The following is a 17696-nucleotide window of genomic DNA, read 5'->3' as shown; positions in this document are numbered from 1 at the left end:
CTTTTCTCTTTAGCTCTGAAAAATTTCTTTGGTTATTTCTTTGATAATTATCTTCTCTGCATTTATTTGTTATCGTTCATTTAGCTCTTCTCTTAGTGGATATTGGACCTCCTGGTTTGATGCTCTGTGTCTTTGATCTTTATGGGCTTCCCAGGTGGCTCAGTGGTAAGGAATCCGCCTGCCAGCGCAGGAGACTCAGGTTCAATCCCTGGGTTGAGAAGGTCCTCTGGAGGAGGAAATGGCAACTCACTCCAGTATTATTGCCTGGAGAAGCCCATGGATAGAGGAGCCTGGTGGGGTCACAAAAAGTTGGACATGACTTAGTGACTGAGCACTCATGTATACATCTTTATTGCTCATATGTTTCACCCCTTGGCCTTTTTACTTTTGTGCTCTGAGAGGTTTTCTAGACTTTCCTCCAATGCTTCTATTGTATTTTTATTTCAGAATAATATTTTTTATTTTTGTTAATTAATTAATTTATTTTTGTTTGTACTGAGTCTTCATTGCTGCATGCAGGCTTTCTCTAGTTGCAGGGGGTTGGGGTTAGTTACTCTTTGTTGTGGTGCATGGGCTTCTCAACTCAGGCTCTAGGTGCACGGGCTTCAGTAGTTGTTGCACACAAGCTTAGCTGCTCCATGGCATGTGGAATCTTCCTGGACCAGGGATTGAACCCATGTCCCCTGCATTGGCAGACAGAGTCTTATCCATTGTGCCAACAGGGAAGTTCTCAATCATATTCTTAATTTCCAAAACTACTTTCTTGTACCCTGATCATCCTTTATCATAATTTCCTATTCTTGATTTGTAGATTAAATGGTTTTTTAAATCTCACCGAGCCTGCTGATTAGATTTATATTTTTAAATAACTGAACTTGAATTATGTTCATGTTCAGTTTTCCTTGCTCTTTCTCTTTCAAACTGCTTTTTTTCTCCTAAAGTGTCTGGATAACTTTGAATGTTCATTGATATATCAGAGTGTGAACTAGGCAGGCAAATCTCTATTCATGGGCATGGACTTGTTATTGACAGACATGTCTTTAAGGTGAGCAGGTGGGGAGCGAACCATTCTGCTTCCAAAAGCCGGGATGACGACTGCTTTGCTTTAAGGTGCTAACACCTCCAGTAGTTGCCTTAGTTCACTCCAGATATAGTGTAACTTTTTTTTTTTTTTAAGAAAAATGCCACACCTCTCCCTCTCCCCCCCTCCCTGTTTTTTTTTTTTTAAACTAAAAAAAAATGTCTTCCTGCCTGACATTTGTGCAAGGAGAAAGATATTTTCTATTTTGTTTATAGCCCTTTCATTCATTCCCTGGTTTTCAGCTCTGCTTCTTATTTATGCTCTTGTGTGTGTGTTCCCTTGAGTCCAGAGGTTCTGTGGTTCTGCTGCTTCTGGATTCGTGCAGCTTCCTCAAGGTCACTGTTTCCTGGTTGTGCTTCAAACCAGTGATGCCTCTACATTTACTTTCTATCATCTGGAAATTTGTTATACTCTCTTATCTGTTGATGAGTATCCTTCTATTAACTTGCTGTTGCAGGTTTATACCATTCTGTTGCTTTACCATCATTTTTCTGAGGACCAGGTGATGGAGAGTCTATCATGGGGATTTAGCCTGTCATCCTGAAGTAGAATCCTTTAATCTATTTAAGAAGAATCCCTCAAATTCCATGGAAGATGTTTGATTTCAGCCAAGCTTTGAAAAATAAGTAGAATTTAAATGGAAATAGAGAATTGTAGAAGATAGACCAAACAGAGGACAAGTTTGTGCAGTAGTGTGGAGATGGGTATTGGCCGTGTTAGGTTTGAAGAATAAGTATGTTAGCCAAGCAGAATCCCCGAGTTCCAGCAGGAGAGTCATGGGAAATAAGACTTAAAAAGTAGTCTGGATCTAGAGTTTTTATTTCTAGATGGGAAAATTTGGCTGTTTTGAGCAGAGCAGAAAGGCAATTAAATCAGTACTTTAGAAAGATTTATTTGGCATGACCTGAAATATACTTTGGAGGGAGATAGACTAGAGGCAGAGAGCCAATTAGGAAACAGGTATAATCATCCATTTATGAAATGAGGGATGGTGGCAGCTGGAAGGAAAATTGGGAAGAGATGGCAAATTAGAAATAAGAATCTATAGTACTTAGTGACTGATTAGCTATGGAGGATAAGATGACCATAAGTTTTCAGGTCTGGATAACTATGAAGAATTACTGGCATTGATGTAGTTCAAAAAGTCACAGATACCTATCCTAATTCCACCTCCTCTCTCTGCTAAGAGTAGGTCACACACAGTATAATCTGTTTTCAGCCTAGGTTTTTACAGGTGGTAATAGCAGTGGTGGTAGTTGTAGTGATGATGGTGGAGATAGTGATGGTGATAGAGGCAGTGGCAGAAATAGTGATGATGGTGGCAATGGTAATATTGAAGGTGGTGGCAGTGGTGGTAGTAATATGGTAGAGGTGATAATTGTGATGGGGCTTGCATGCAACAGTGAAACTGGCAGTGGCAGTAGTGATGGAGGTGGTGGTAGCAGCAGCGGTAATGGTGGCAATGGAATGGTGCTGGTGGGAATTTGGAGGGGGATTGTGGTGGTCATGATGAAGGTAATAGAAGTGATGGTGATGGAGAATAGAAGTCGTGGTGGTGATGGTGGTAATGGAAATAGTGGTAGTAGTGGTTGTGTGATGAGGGTGGTGAAAGTGCAGATGGCTTTAATGATGGAGGGGGTGGTATGATGGTTCTGATGGCAATTGTGGTGAATGATTATGGTAGGAACTGTGGTGGTGAGAAATGTGATAGTGATAATGGTGTTGATGAGGATGGATGTGTTGCTGCTGCTGCTGCTGCTGCTGCTGCTGCTGCTAAGTCACTTCAGTCGTGTCCGACTCTGTGCGACCCCATAGACGGCAGCCCACCAGGCTCCGCCGTCCCTGGGATTCTCCAGGCAAGAATACTGGAATGGATTGCCATTTCCTTCTCCAGTGCATGAAAGGGAAAAGCGGAAGTGAAGTTGCTCAGTCGTGTCCGACTCTTAGCGACCCCATGTACTGTAGCCTACCAGGCTCCTCCATCCATGGGATTTTCCAGGCAAGAGTACTGGAGTGGGGTGCCATTGCCTTCTCCGATGGATGTGTTAGTGATAGTATAAATAATTATGGTGGTGATTGTGGTGTGGGTTGTTATAGTGTTAGAGGGAGTTAGAACGGGGGAATAAGAGGAATGATCATGAAGCTAATATTACTGGTGACTGTGGTAGGTCTGGTAATAGATGGCATGTCTTAGTTATGCAGCTATAACTTTAAGTCTTGAATTTACCCTTGTCTACTCATATAACATTTAGGAGAGTAGGAGAAGGCTTAGTTGTCCACACAGTTATGTGACCCTGTCCTACCCTTTAGTCACAGCTGATTAGACTAGAAGTAGACATCCATCTCAGAAGACAGTCCTTCGGCTGGTTGAGCTAAGATTTTCAACCATTAGAGTTTAATTATGAGACTAGAAAATTGTAGCTATAAGATGTGGATGCTTGAATGGAAAAGACTTGTGGAGTCAGAGCCTGAGTCATCACCATGGCAATAAAATGCTGTGTAGAGTTAAGGTTAAGAAAGAGTTCACTAAATAAATTTTTTTAAAAAATTAAAAAAAAAAAAAAAGTTCACAAGTTATGAGTAAGCCAAAAAGGGCAATGTGCTGATAGAGGCAGGAAATGAAGTGGGGGGCAGAGAGAAGCAGAAATGAGAGACAAAACAGCAGCCTCCTTCCTAACTGACAAGGTCCAGGCCTCATGGATTCCCAAAGGGACCATCCAAGTCTATTCTGGTTTCAAGTGGCCATGAAATTGTCAATTGTATCCTTTCCATAAACTTTTTTTGAATTGCTTTTTATGAGTTTCTATTCCTTGCAATCAAATATCAGGGACTAAGATATTTATGAAATAAATTGCTTATTTTTCATGCTGTATGCAAACTTCAAGGTCACTAGGCCCTAGATACCACTATTAGATGCTTTTGTGTTTGGACCACTTGGCCCTCTCCTCAGGAACTTCTATGATGAACAGATCGTGCGCCAGAAAATTATATTTAATGTCAGGTCCATTTCACAAAGAGTCCAGGCTTTATTTACAATAACCTATTACTTATTAGTGCCCCCTCAATATCTCAAAATTACAGTTCCCTCACCTGGGACCACACATCCTGCTTCTCTGGTGGCAGCAATGTCTCTAGACTCCTATAACCTCTTGTATGTTCTTATTTTTCTGGTTTGCACTCTCTTGACTTACACCTTGACCCTCCTTCTCTGCCTTCTTCCTTTAGATGCCAAACCTGGACTGTCCGTCTGTCTATGGTTTTGACTCACTCAAAAGATCCTGACTCTGGTGTCTCTCTCCCAAGGATGGATGAGCATGGCCGACTGATAAGCTGCCCTTAGAACTGATGCTCTACACTTCTGCCAGGTTGGTGAGAGAGGAGGTCAATCTTTATCTACTGAGTACATGTATCAAGTATTATACAACGTGTTAAGTCAGCATGACTGCCTTTATTCTATAGATGACAAACCTGAAACTCTGAGCAATTAAGGCAATATGCCCAAGTTTATATGCCAAATGAGTGGCAGATGAGGTGTGAACCCAAGTGTGTTTGACTTAAAACATGCTTTTCTTTAAACTGTGCTGATTTGCCAAAGATGGAATAAAGCCAGTATTAGTTGAGCATTCTGGTAGTACCTGTTAATGACCATTCAACGTCCATTCTCCCCTTCCTTCTTCATACCAAAGCCCTGGTTTTGTTTGGTGTGGAAATGTGTTCCCCTAAAAGACTCCATAGTCCAGGCTTCTTGAAGCAAGGAAGCATGGACATGTGAAAGCTGGTATGAAAGTCAAAGGTTTGTATGGGGCTTTTAGGAAAGCTACTTAAAGCTTCAAGTTGGGAGGGGAGATTTTCCCCCTTTATTTTTCTTGCTGCTCAGAATGGAGCTCTGATAACCACCTCAAATATGACGAGATCCTAAAGTTGGAATCCACACTCTAGGGTAGTGGAGTCTGGGTCCTTAAAGGCAACAGTGCTGCCATATTAGTTTTGAAATGCCTGTTTCTGGACTCTTCTGTGGAGGAGATATAAACACCTATTTTGTTTGAGCTACTTTTATATGTGGTGTGATTCAAACACCTACTATATGTGAAATACTGCTCTGGCACTCAAACCTTTGGTTGCCCCCATTTCAGATGGAGACCCTAGGTTCCAAAAAGCTTAGATAATTAACTTAAGTTCACACAGATGGTTAAGTGGTGTGTCTTGACTTTGGAGTATATTGCTCTAATAGAATGAAGTCTAAACTCCTTAACATGGAATATGAAACACTCATGATCTAACCATTGTCTTTTCTTTCATCTTACATTTTGTTTTATGCTTTTGAAAATGCTGTTTCCTCTGCCTAGAATTATCTGCCTCTAATTTTCCACTGGGAATCTCCTACTCATCCTTTAAGACCCAGTCAAAGTGCTACCTCCTCTGAGGTCTTTCCTAAGCATCTGTCTCATGACATAGGTCTTCCTTCTGTGTCCCTACTACTCCATGCTGTGCCTTATTAAGACACCATGTGGCATATAGCATGGTAATTGTCTACATGCCTGTCTTCCTTATAAAATGCCAGCTTCTTTAGAGGTCATAATTTTCTACCTCTATGTCCTCAGTATTTGTTTACTGCCTAGCACATAAGAAGGAAATTTTTATTGAATGACTAACTGCCCAAATGAATAAAAGTAGGTATCAAGTTGCATAGTACCTTTCAGAAAACTTCAGGTGCTAAACATCATATAATGAGGCTTGTCTCCTCATATGTCTCCTAGGCCACATGGGAAGCATGGGGAGCATGACATTGCGGGGCTGCTATCGGTGGGCACTCCTGAGAGCTCATGTTTCCATGGAGGCTCTTTAGTTCACTCTACTCTCATTCCATAGCCCCCGTGTCTAAAGAGGATTGTGGCTTATTTCCGACTCAAAACATGGTTTTGTTAGGGAATGTGACTGAAAAGATCATAAAGGTAGATCTGATTCTTGTTTGAATCCTTTAAGAAATTAAATCGGGTCTGACACAGCATTCTTTTTCAAGATTTTGAAAACTTCGAATCCATTTTAAACTAGATTGTGATCGACAAACCCACTGGAACATTAGCAAACAGTTAAATACTAATTAGCCAAGTCCCTGCTAATCTCCCAGCTGTCAAAGGCATAGATAGAAACAAAAGCTTCTATTAAACCTGAGTTGGTCCCTGAGGAGGAAGAGGTCAGAGGGGAGTGTTCAGTCAACTGTGAGATTATGTGAACCAAGTCTTGAGTGATAATCATAAAAAACATGCAAATGTCCCTTTACTTATTTAAAAAGACATATTGACATGAAAACTCTCCTTTTGTCATTTTCTCCATCATTTAACTGTCACCCATTATTTTTAGGATGAAGTTAAACTTCCCTGACTTTCTACCACCACATAGAATTTCCAGTTATATTTGTCACTTCCTCCTCCTCTTCTTGGACCTTCTGCTCAAGGCTATGTGCCCTTAGATACAAAAAGTTGGGGGAAAGATAACTGCAAGATACAAGGTGGATGGAGATACTGAGATTGTGAATGGTGGTAGTGGTGGTAGGAGGGGGAGTGAGTACTGAGAACGGATGGTGAGGAAAGCTCCTTCTTGAAGACCCAAAATGGACTGCACAGAAAGACTTCAAATCAACTACCATGGGCTAGTTCTCTGTGTTTACACTTCACTGCCCTCCAACATTTCTCTTAATTGTTTTCCAGAATTCAAGCAAGGGTAACCCAGTGTTGTCGTGCAAGTCCTTCATTCAAGTGAACTCACACTAAAACCTATCTATCCTCCATCCCACTGCAATAAGAGACTTTTCTTTTACTCCTTGGTATATAGGTGAATTTTCAGGTGGAGTGGAGAAAGCAGTGTCCATTTTATATAAATCTTATTTAAACTCTCACAGGCATTTAAAATTCCCCAAAGGTTAAGAAACATCGATTTAGAAGAGACTAATATGATTGATTAAAACAGTGCTTCTTAAAGTATGGCTTATGGACTACTTATATTAGGATCAACTAGAGAGCTTGTTTTTGATATAAATCCTTGGACCTTGACTCAGAAATCTTGAATTGGAAAATCTGGGGTGGGCGCCCGAGAAACTGCATTTAAAAATCCTCCCAGAAGATGTATTTTATCAGATGAGGACAACTGACTAAATGGATCTAGGTTCGTGTTTATTGGTACTTTATAATTGTGCATATTCCTGAATACTCAAAGTTGAAAAGTTAATGCCTTGAGTGTGCCTGAAAGATAATTATATCATCAGAATTAATTATGATTTGTCCTCCTTCCTTCAATTTGTGCATGTTTTTTTTCTTCTCATCTTACACTGGCTATATTGTAGAACAGGAGCTGGCAAATTATGATCCACAGCCCTAATCCGGTCACCATCTATTTTTGTATGACCCATGAACTAAAACCGTTTTTTACATTTCTTTTTTTTTTTTTTTTTTCAGTCTTTATTGAATTTGTTGCTTTTGTTTTATGTTTTGGTTTTGGGCCATAAGGCATGTGGGATCTTGGCTCCCTGACATGGGATTGAACCCATACCTCCTGCATTGGAAGGTGAAGTCTAACCACTGGACCAGCAGGGAAGTCCCGTTTTTTACATTTCTAAATGGTTGATCTATAAGTACCTACATAATATCCTCTATGTTGCCTCTTGGCAGCCAAAGTCTAAAATATTTCCCAGCTAGCTCTTTACTGAGAAAGTTTGATGACCCACTAACAAAGAATGAGAGCTGTTCTTCATATCCCTGATTGTCAGCTTTTGGTATTGTCAGAATTTTTTTAGCATCTAATTTTTTTTTATACATCTAATAGGTGTATAGAAGTGTCTCATGGTTATACTTTGCATGTTTCTAATGGCTAATGATGTTTAGTATCTTAATGTGTTTATTTGCCATCTGGATATCTTCTTTGGTGAAATGTCTGTTCAAATCTTTGAACCTTTATGAAAAACTGAATTCTTTTCTTATTGTTGAGTTTTAAGAGTTCTTTGTATATTCTAGATACAAGTCCTTTGTCAGAAATATGGTTGGCAAATATTTAATTCTGTTGAGTGTTTTATGCAAAAGAAAAATTTTTAATTTTAATTAAGTCCAGTGTATCATTAAAAATATTTTTCCCCATATCATGCTGTTGGTATTATATACAAGAACTCTTTGCTTAACCCAAAGTCACAAAAATTTTCTCCTGTGTTTTCTTCTGAAAGTTTTGTGGTTTTACAAAATTTTACATTTAGAGTTATAATTGGTTAAGTTACTGTTATAAGATGTGAAGTAAAGTTTGAGTTTCTTTCTTTTCTTTTTTTTTTTGGCATATGGATATTCAGTTGTTTCAACAGCATTTTTAGAAAGTCTATTAGTTAGACTATTACACTATTTTAAACTATTAGCACTCAGCTTTCTTTATAGTCCAACTCTCTATCAAAAATAAGTCAGCCATATTTTATGTAGGTCTTTTTCCGTTTGAATCCTTCAACTTTACTCTTCAAAAATTACTTTGACTATTCTAGCTCATTTACTTTTCCATATAAATTTTAGAGTCAGCCTATCTATATATTCAAAAATTCTGTGGGATTTTGATTGCAATTGAGTTAAATCTAAAGATCAATTTGGGGAAAATTTAACTTTGTTAAATTTTAATTTAAGATTTTACTACATCTTAACTTTGTAGAGTGTTCAAATTCATGGATACAGAAAGTATCTTATTTTACTTAGGTCTTCTTTGATATTTCATCAAATTTTATAGTTTTCAAGATACAGATACTAAACATGGTTTTGGTTGGGTTTTTTAATTTGCTTTGATTTTATGCCCAAGTTTTCTCTTTTTTCAAGCTATCTAATAGTACTTTTTTTTTTTCAGTTTCTAATTAATAAATAGGAATACAATTGATTTCTGTGTGTTGACCTTGTATTCTGTGATCTTGCTAAACTCACTTGCAAGTCCTAGGATCTTTTTGGTGTTGAATTTCATCAGATGCTTTTTCTGCAGCAGCTGATGTATGATCATGTGGACTTTTTTTGCTTTAGTCAATTAATATGGTAGATTATACTGGTTTATTTTTAAATGCTGAAACTGCTTAGTGTTTCTGCAGTAAAAACCTTTTTTTTTTTTTTTGGTGATGTATTGTTTCTTTTACTGGTTGCTGGAATTGATTTGATGATATTTTCTTAAGGATTTTAATCTCATTTATAAGGATTTATGTCCTTAGTTTTCTTTTCTTGTGCTATTTTTGTCTTGTTTGGTATCAGGTTAATGCTGCTGCATGATATAACTTTGAAAATGTTTTCCGTTCTTTTATCTTCTGGAAGATATTGTGTAGAATTTCTGCTATTATTTCTTTATATTTGTTAGAATACACCAATAAAACCATGTGGACTGAAAACTTTCTTTTTGGGGAGTGTTTAAACTAAATTTTCCATTTCTTTAAGAGACATAGACTAGTAGGATTTTGTTCCTTTGTGGATGAATTTTGGTAGTTTGTGACTTTCAAGGAATTGGACCATGTCATCTAAGCTGTTAAACTTTTATCCATAGGGTTGTTTAATATTTCTATATTATTCTTTTACTGTGTATGGGGTCTATATTGATATTCTCTTTTTCATTTTCAATTTTAGTAATTATTGTCTTCTTTACTTTTTCCTTTTTGTCAATCTGTTCATAGTTTTACCTTTATAATTATTGTTACAAAGAATCAGCTTTTAGTTTCATTAATGTTCTTTGTTGCTTTTCTCTTTTCAGTTTTAGTGATTTCTGCTCTTATGTTTTTTTGTGTTTCCTTTCCTCTACTTGGACATCTGTATTTTAATTGTTACACTATCACAGCTTAACACTTAACAACTTAATTTTGTTTCAACTGAAATGATTATAGTATGTCTTCAACCAGGTATTTTCAAAGAAAGTAATACGTATGTCATATGACTTTTTAAGCCCTGCCTCCTTGAAAATTTTTCTCTGTTGATCATACATGAAAGCGAACCTAAAATTCTTAGGTTGCAACATTTTCCCTTTAGAAACCTATAGATGTGGCTTCACTGTCATCTAGAATTAGGTTATAGAGGTATTTGAAGCTACCCTTATTTGTGTTCTGTCTTAAGAAACAGATTTCCCCGTCTGCTAATGACATTTTAAATTTATTTTTGTAGTTTAAATTTTTCTAAGAAGTGGGCCAATTTCCAATAGTTTTTACCTGGTGTTTTATCTCCAGGTCTTTATTCAGCTCAGAAAAGTTATTAGATGATATTAAAAGTTATTAGATGATAAAAGTTATTAAAAGATTATTGCTTTATATAACTTTTTTTATTAAATAATAATTCTGATCACTTCATAGTAAATACTATTGGTTATTCAAATAGAGATTTGCTATTCCTTATTCTATATTTCTATAGACTTTCAAGTTTTGTTTTTTTTAAATTATTTCTCTGCAGTCTGTAATACCTTTTTTATTTTGTTACCTCTTATCTTATTCTCTTGAATTTAGACTTTTAAAAATAGATTTGCTTATATTTATTAAGGTTATTTCCTTTTATTCTCTTTTGTATGAGCCAATTAATTTTCTGAAATTTTATTCTGAATCTTACATTGGACATTTCCTAGGTTTATGCTTTTGTTCTTAATCTTTATTACATTATTATTTTCCCTCAGTTTTGCAGTATTTTTCTTCTCTTACCCAGTCACTGTCTAGAACAGGGCCTGGCATACAGTAGAGGTTCAATGGACATTTGTTTAATGAATTAATTGTGAGGAAGGTGAAATCTTTGTAGACATTGGGTGTGTGAATTAACCTTGGACCTGCTCTTACTGTGCTTATGTAATGGTCTAATGTCCCTTTTCAGATCTACAACTGCAGGCTAATTGATATGCATAGTTTCCAATCTAACTCCTAGCTTACTACTACTGTCTCTTTTTCATTCAGATGATATCTTCCCCTATGTCTGATGTCCACCGATAGTAATGATGGAATGTGTGAGCAAGCATCATTTCCATGTCTACCAATGTTCATCTTCACATATCTATATCTATAATAGTTTCTCATGGTGGTTACCTATCCCATGTACAATGTTCAGATGAAAGCTTCCTTTTTGTATTTCTACCCAACTGATATCTGGCTTTTGCTCTTTGGCTGTACAAAGATGTAAAACAGAGCAGAGAGATTTGTAGGCAGATGTATTCAGTCATTGAAGGAAAGACTTATGACCAATTTTCTGGGTGGTACAGACTTTCAGAAGTCTCTGAAATCAGTGGTGGTATAAAATGCAGTATCATTTTACATTTCATCACTTTTTTGGTGTTCCTATTTAATTCATTGAGAAGTTGGACACTATTAAACACAGAGCTACTAGCCAATCCATTTTGAGCTAGAACTTCATTTCTAGCCTATTTTTTAAATATTAGAATTTATTTTAAAATCCAGCCAGAATCTAAGGCATTTATTTTGAATGAAGACACATTGCTGTTATTTCTTATCATAGTCACCTCCTCCAACACACTCTTATACATAAATATGCCAAAACTAATACTCACACTGTGCACTCACTACAGTCAGTTGATAAAGAATTTTGAAACAATTTATAAATATTTATTAGAGTAAAATAATAGCAACTGTTGCCAAAAATAGCATCCCATCTAAGTATATTCACAGCAGATGAACTCCAGAATCACTTTGTGCTGATTCATTTTTTCATTTTATTCTGATGCTGACATGTTATTCCCTCCCAAATCACTTCAGAGCTATCAGCTGCTCTCCTTCATGAACTCCCAGTCCAATTAGCAAACCCTTATGTATCTTATTATGCTATCTTTCCCAGTGTCTACTGATTTCCAAGTCCAGCACAATCTATTTCTAGTCTGGTTCTTCCCATAGGAATTTTTTGCAATTCTTTAATGTCAAAAAATTTATTTTAAAAATAAAAGCAGATAAACAAGTAGTAGAAAAATGCGTTATTTTCTTCCCAAGAAAGATTACTGCAAAATGTCAGGAAAACTAAGACTTCTGATTTATCATCTACAATAATCCTGTTTTACACATTGACCTTAACCAATCCCAAACTTTTTCCCTTCATAAGTGAGAAAAAATAGTTGGGGAAACTCCACAAAGTACAGAAACAAAGGCAAAGAAATGCTCAATTAAAAGAAGGAAAAACAGGAAGCCATAGGCTATACATGCATACACACACACACACATATTTTCATTTAAAATGTTTTAGCAGCCAGCTTACTGATCAATTCTCCTCAACTTCTTTTGACCCTTTTTTAAAACAGTTAACATGGTCTAAATCATTGCATTTACTGTTTTTAGATATGATGTTTTTCTTTGTTTGAACAATGGCTGTAATCATGTTTTCTCAGGTCTCTTAGAAGTTACACTAATAAGAAGTAGCAGACAGTCCTCTCCCATGCATTCTAAAAGCAGATTTCTCATGTGGCAAGACAAAAAAGGAAAAAAATATCATTTAACATAAAATGGGGCCCTATATCTGAGACCCTGTGAGGTCATGTCTGTACAGCAGATTGGACTCCTGCTTAAGTTTTTCTTATGGAGGCAGGAGTGATTTGGTGATGACATAAAGGGGCCCTGATAGGGGACTGTCAACTTTTTCTTAGGTGACAAGACTAGTTCAGAAAAACAAAAAATTATCCAATCAGCTCCTCCTTGGCTTTCCCAGGGCAAAATTTTAGAAGCTTGTCTAAATCACCTCCAACTGCCTCCTTTGAAAATAGGTGTTGATGTGAAAAATTAGGACTCTCTGGTTCTTACCACAAGCACTGCCTTTCTCTTCTCACTGGCAAAAGTATGAATACAAAGGTGGCCCAAAGTGGTTCTTGAAGGTTTATTTCCAAGCTAAACCCCAGGTACAATTGTGCTCTCAGTACCATCAACTGGCTCATCAAATATGCATCAGAAAATATACACAAGTACGTGTATGTTTGGGGGTGGGGAAAGATTAACTTCAAACTTGACAGAAGAATTTGTCAGGAGGATATCTGTTTTTGTTTTGTGCAATGCCTTAATGAACCATCTTGTAAAAAGACCCCATAGAGCATGGTGTGAGGTCCAAGTTAGGCAGAGAGAAACAAGCTATTCTACCTCCCAAGTTGGGCTTCCAAAGAGATCTCCAGAAGGAGAATAGCTGGTCCCAGAATAGCGAATGGGGGGTTAGCAGAGTAATACGACAAGAAACTGGAGCGAGGCAGCTTAGGAAAGTAGCTGGTGGTTAAAAGCTGAAGAGAAAAGACAGTCACGCAGACATTCCCAATGGTAGGTATGATGGAGATACTTTTAATGCCTGAATTGTTTAATATCTACTCTTAAGTTCTTTGTATTACATAGTTGATTCGGTCTTAGTCTTGTGCAAACCCTTTATTAATGAATTCTGAGCTATTCATGGTTCCTGCAAGATTAGTACAAGATAAAATACAAGGTTAGGTTCCTGTGGGCCTCTGGTAAAACATTTTCATCATTGTCAGTATATAAACTTGTCTCATGTGTGTTTCTGTTTAAAGACACCTTTTAATATATTGTTGCTATATTAACATTGAACTCATGGCCAGTAGCACTAAAAATTGTGATTGAAAGTTGTTTATCTACACATATGGTCTCTATAAGGCACATCCTAGTCCCTTGCACTAGGAACACTAGACAACAATTCAACACTATGCTTGGGGGGCATTTTAAACAGTGAAACCATCAGCAGAAACGCACAAAAATGTGGGGAAAATGGCACTAAATGGACTGCAAAGAGAACTCTCATTTACAGTATGAGCTGAAACAAGAAGGCAGAGTGTTGCCTTGTTCTCACCTCAGCCGAGACTGTGCATGTTGGGTAACTTAAATATTTTCCCACGCTGCTCATGTTCATGAATAACCACTGTGAGTATTGATTTTGGGATTACAAAATATTTTTAACAAGTAAGTGAACTCACAGTTGTGGAATCCTCAAATGATGGGGACTGACTTTATTTTGATATAATCTTTCCTCATGGTGACCCCCAAAATGTTTGTAAATGCTTGCTTTACACCACTTCCCATTGTGTTCATTTAGGAGAAATCAAGGAATTAAGGTGATGTCCCATCACTGGGTTGATGTATGTCAGAGTTCCTGATACCTAGTTAATACTAATTATTGTTGTCATTATTCTTAGTATTTCATGAAGTGGAATATAAGATAGCAACCCTCTGTTTCATATATACCTTATAATGCATACTTCCTTTTCATGATTACTCTTACTATTTTAAGAGTTTCAGCTATGTAAAGGGGGGATATGCGTGCATCTGTGTAGGAGAGCAGCATGCAAAGTAACCTGCTCCGTGTAAGCTCTATAAGGAGGGTTTTAGCTCCAGAATCCTTGTTTTTATTTGCCCCTACTCCTTGCTCCTAAATTCATTCTCTGTCACCAACAGTGCAATTGTGATGAGGACATCATATGATGAGTCACTTATCTTAAGAGACTACTGTCAAGAAAAAAACATTATACAGGGATCCCTTGCTTTTTGAAAGTTGAATTTATGTCACTTTGCTTTTATGAAAGACCTTCACCAGTACCTGTTTTTGCTATTCGAAAGGAATTTTCTCTTTTATGAAGAAAAGTGCTTCTTTGCTTTATGTCATTTCTGCTTTACAAAAGATTTCTTAGGAATGCTCTCCTTTTGGATAGTGGGAGAAACATGTATTTATTATTTGCGTCTTACTAAATACTCTTCATCTACTATTCCATTTAGTAACCTGATTTTCCCTTCTTCCCCTCCTCTCCCCCCTTTCCTTCCTTCTTTCTCCTGGAGGTAATCAATACTAAAAGGAACGCAAGGCTTAATCAAAACACTCATGGCTTCGAGAGAGGGCTATCCCTCTCACAGTTTCCTTTGGCAACCCTTTGTTAGGACAAGGAGCTTGTGGCCAAACTTCTAGTCTCAGTCAGAAATTCCTGCAGCTAAGGTCCCTAGCACATATAAATCCCAAAATTCAAAAGTTTTGTCCAACAAGCTTATTCTGGATTGCCATACAGATTGCCAGTGTGAGAACCATCTCCAAATATGCTATTAAATCCTCTAAATTAATTCTCTGTCACCAGCTGTGCAGTTGTGATCAGTTCAATTCAGTTCAGTCACTCAGTCATGTCCAACTCTTTGCGATCCCCATGGACTGCAGCAGGCCAGGCTTCCATGTCCATCACCAACTCCCAGAGCTTGCCCAGACTCATGTCCATTGAGTTGGTGATGCCATCCAACCTTCTCATCCTCTGTCGTCCCTTCTCCTCCTGCCTTCAATCTTTCCCATCACCAGGGTCTTTTCCAGTGAGTCAGTTCTTCGCATCAGATGGCCAAAGTATTGGAGTTTCAGCTTCAGCATCAGTCCTTCCAATGAATATTCAGGACTGATTTCCTTTAGGATTGACTGGTTTGATTTATTTTGAGGATAGCCAATCTCCATTTCCATATCAGCTTTCTCATCAATACAGTGGGGGAAACGAACAAACAAACAAACATCCTGGGCTGGAGGTCAGGCCTCTGGACTTGTCTCAAGGTTCTGCCACTACCAGGTTCCATTACCAGCCTTGGGTTGAAGCTTTATTCTCTATAAATTAAGTAGACAGAACTGAGGTAAACTTTAATGTAGGCCTGACAAATTTAAGAGGGGAAAATGTGTACATGTGTTAAATTCTAATTAAACTTGAATTTCAGAGAAACAACAAATAATTTTCTGCATAAATGTATTATGTTCAGTATTTGAAACATGCTTCCGCTTAAAAGGGCTTCCCTGGTGGCTCAGATGGTAAAGAATCTGCCTGCAAAGCAGGCAATCTGGGTTTTATCCCTGGTTTGGGAAGATCCCCTGGAGAAGGGAAGGGCTACCCACTCTAGTATCCAGTATTGCCTGGAGAATTCCATGGACAGAGGAGCTTGGCAGCTACGGGGTTGCAAAGAGTCAGACATGACTGTGTCTCTGTGTAGCTGTCATCTCTTGGCAGATGCTGCCAGGTGTCTATGAGGCTTTGGGGCTTGTGGTGATCCATATCTGCCTGATACTCAGTGTGAATGACCTTCAGAGAATAATGATTACTGCTGTACCTTCATGTCCAAACATTGTCCGTGTTCCCCTTTTGGCTAATTCTAACCCAGAGCAATGTAGAGAAGAGGCTTGTGGACAACAGTTCCTGCTTAACCAACCTGAGGCAGTACAGTCATATTCAGGAAATCCAGAGGAATCTATTGAAAAGTTATTTGAGTTAGTAACAGAATTTGGCAGGTAACAGGAAGATAAAATAATGGCTTACCTATATAACAGTGATAATGAGTTAGAAGATATAGTAGGAAAAATCCCATTTGGCAACTGAAAACATAAAATACTTAGGGATAACATCAGCAAGAACTGAGCGGTGTCTGTCTACGTGTTACATACTTCACAGCATTACTGAAGAACATAAAAGCAAATTTGAGTAAATGGAAATGTGAACCATGTTCTCTCATGGAAACTTGGTATTGTAAAGATGTCAGTTCTTTATTTAATTTGTAAATGTGGTACAATTCCAATAAAATTCCAATAGCATTATTTTTGAGAACACATAAAATTATTTTAGAATTCATCTGAAAGAGTAAACGAGACTAACAAAGAAAATTTAGAAAAAGGAGAATAATGAAGGAGGACTTGCCTTACCAGATGTGAAGACATGTTTTAAAGTTATGATAAGTAAAACAATACAAGATTGACACCTAAAGAGATAGACATACCAATCACTGGAATGAAATACTGAGATTTGATAAAAAATGATATTTCAAACCACTAGATAAAGAATAGACTCTTTAATAAATGATATTGGGGCAAATAGTTAACCAGTTGGGAAAAAATGAAGCTGGATTATCAGAGACTCAGCACACAGCAGAAGCCTCTTCTGAGCAGCCCCTGCCTTCCCACCCCCACTGGCACCTTCCATCAGTGTTTGTGGCTCCTCCCGCCTCCCTTCTGCTCTGTATCTCCTGCCACAGTCCACTGCTCAGCATGGCTCTCCTCCTCACACACCTTCCGCTTCTCTCCATGCCTGCATAATACAATCTAAGCTCCATAACCTGGCATTCAAGACGTCTCTCTCTGGCCCCTCTGCCTCCCCTCTGCCCTCAGGTATCTTCATTACCACTTCCAGTGCAGCCCCACCAGCCTGCTTCCTGCTGTTACCCTCTCCCAGTGGGTCTGTCCTGTTGTTTTGTTCTTCCTATTGATTTCTCCTCAGCTGCTCTGCCTGGTCAAAACCATCCCACCATTTGGTTCTGCTCAGATTATACTTTGTCTGAGAGACTTTTTTAGCAATCTTCCTGCCATTACAGTATGTTCACTCCTTTATTATAGCACACGCCTGATACTACAGTTCTTTGTATGAGAGCTGTGTCTTTTCATCCACCGCATTATTTTCCACAGTGCAAGAAACTCGGTTTGCATTTGATTAACTGAATTCACCCTGCTGCATAGGCTGCATAGGAATTGACAATTTTCAAAGGATTTGAGTGTACAAGTGCACTCACCACTGAAAATAGTCTGAGTATTGTATTTTTAATGGAATAATCCTTTATTTATATAGTGTTCTACCATTTATTTATAAATGTCTTTCACATAATGAGAACCAG

General features: G+C 37.8%; 1 long non-coding RNA gene across 1 annotated transcript in view; it reads left to right on the top strand.

Moving 5' to 3' along the window:
• Positions 1 to 17696, top strand: part of LOC145523619 (uncharacterized) — a 219204-nt gene that overhangs the window by 125622 nt on the left and 75886 nt on the right. Inside the window, exon 6 of the long non-coding RNA XR_014066783.1 lies at positions 4307 to 4446. This is a non-coding gene — a long non-coding RNA (uncharacterized LOC145523619). The remainder of the gene's footprint in view (positions 1 to 4306; positions 4447 to 17696) is intronic.

Source organism: Giraffa tippelskirchi, chromosome 10, assembly GCF_054371585.1.
Source record: "Giraffa tippelskirchi isolate mGirTip1 chromosome 10, T2T-mGirTip1v1.2.pri, whole genome shotgun sequence".
Lineage (NCBI taxonomy): Eukaryota > Metazoa > Chordata > Mammalia > Artiodactyla > Giraffidae > Giraffa > Giraffa tippelskirchi.
Note: the sequence above shows the minus strand (reverse complement) of the source record. Positions and strands in the feature narration are given on the sequence as shown.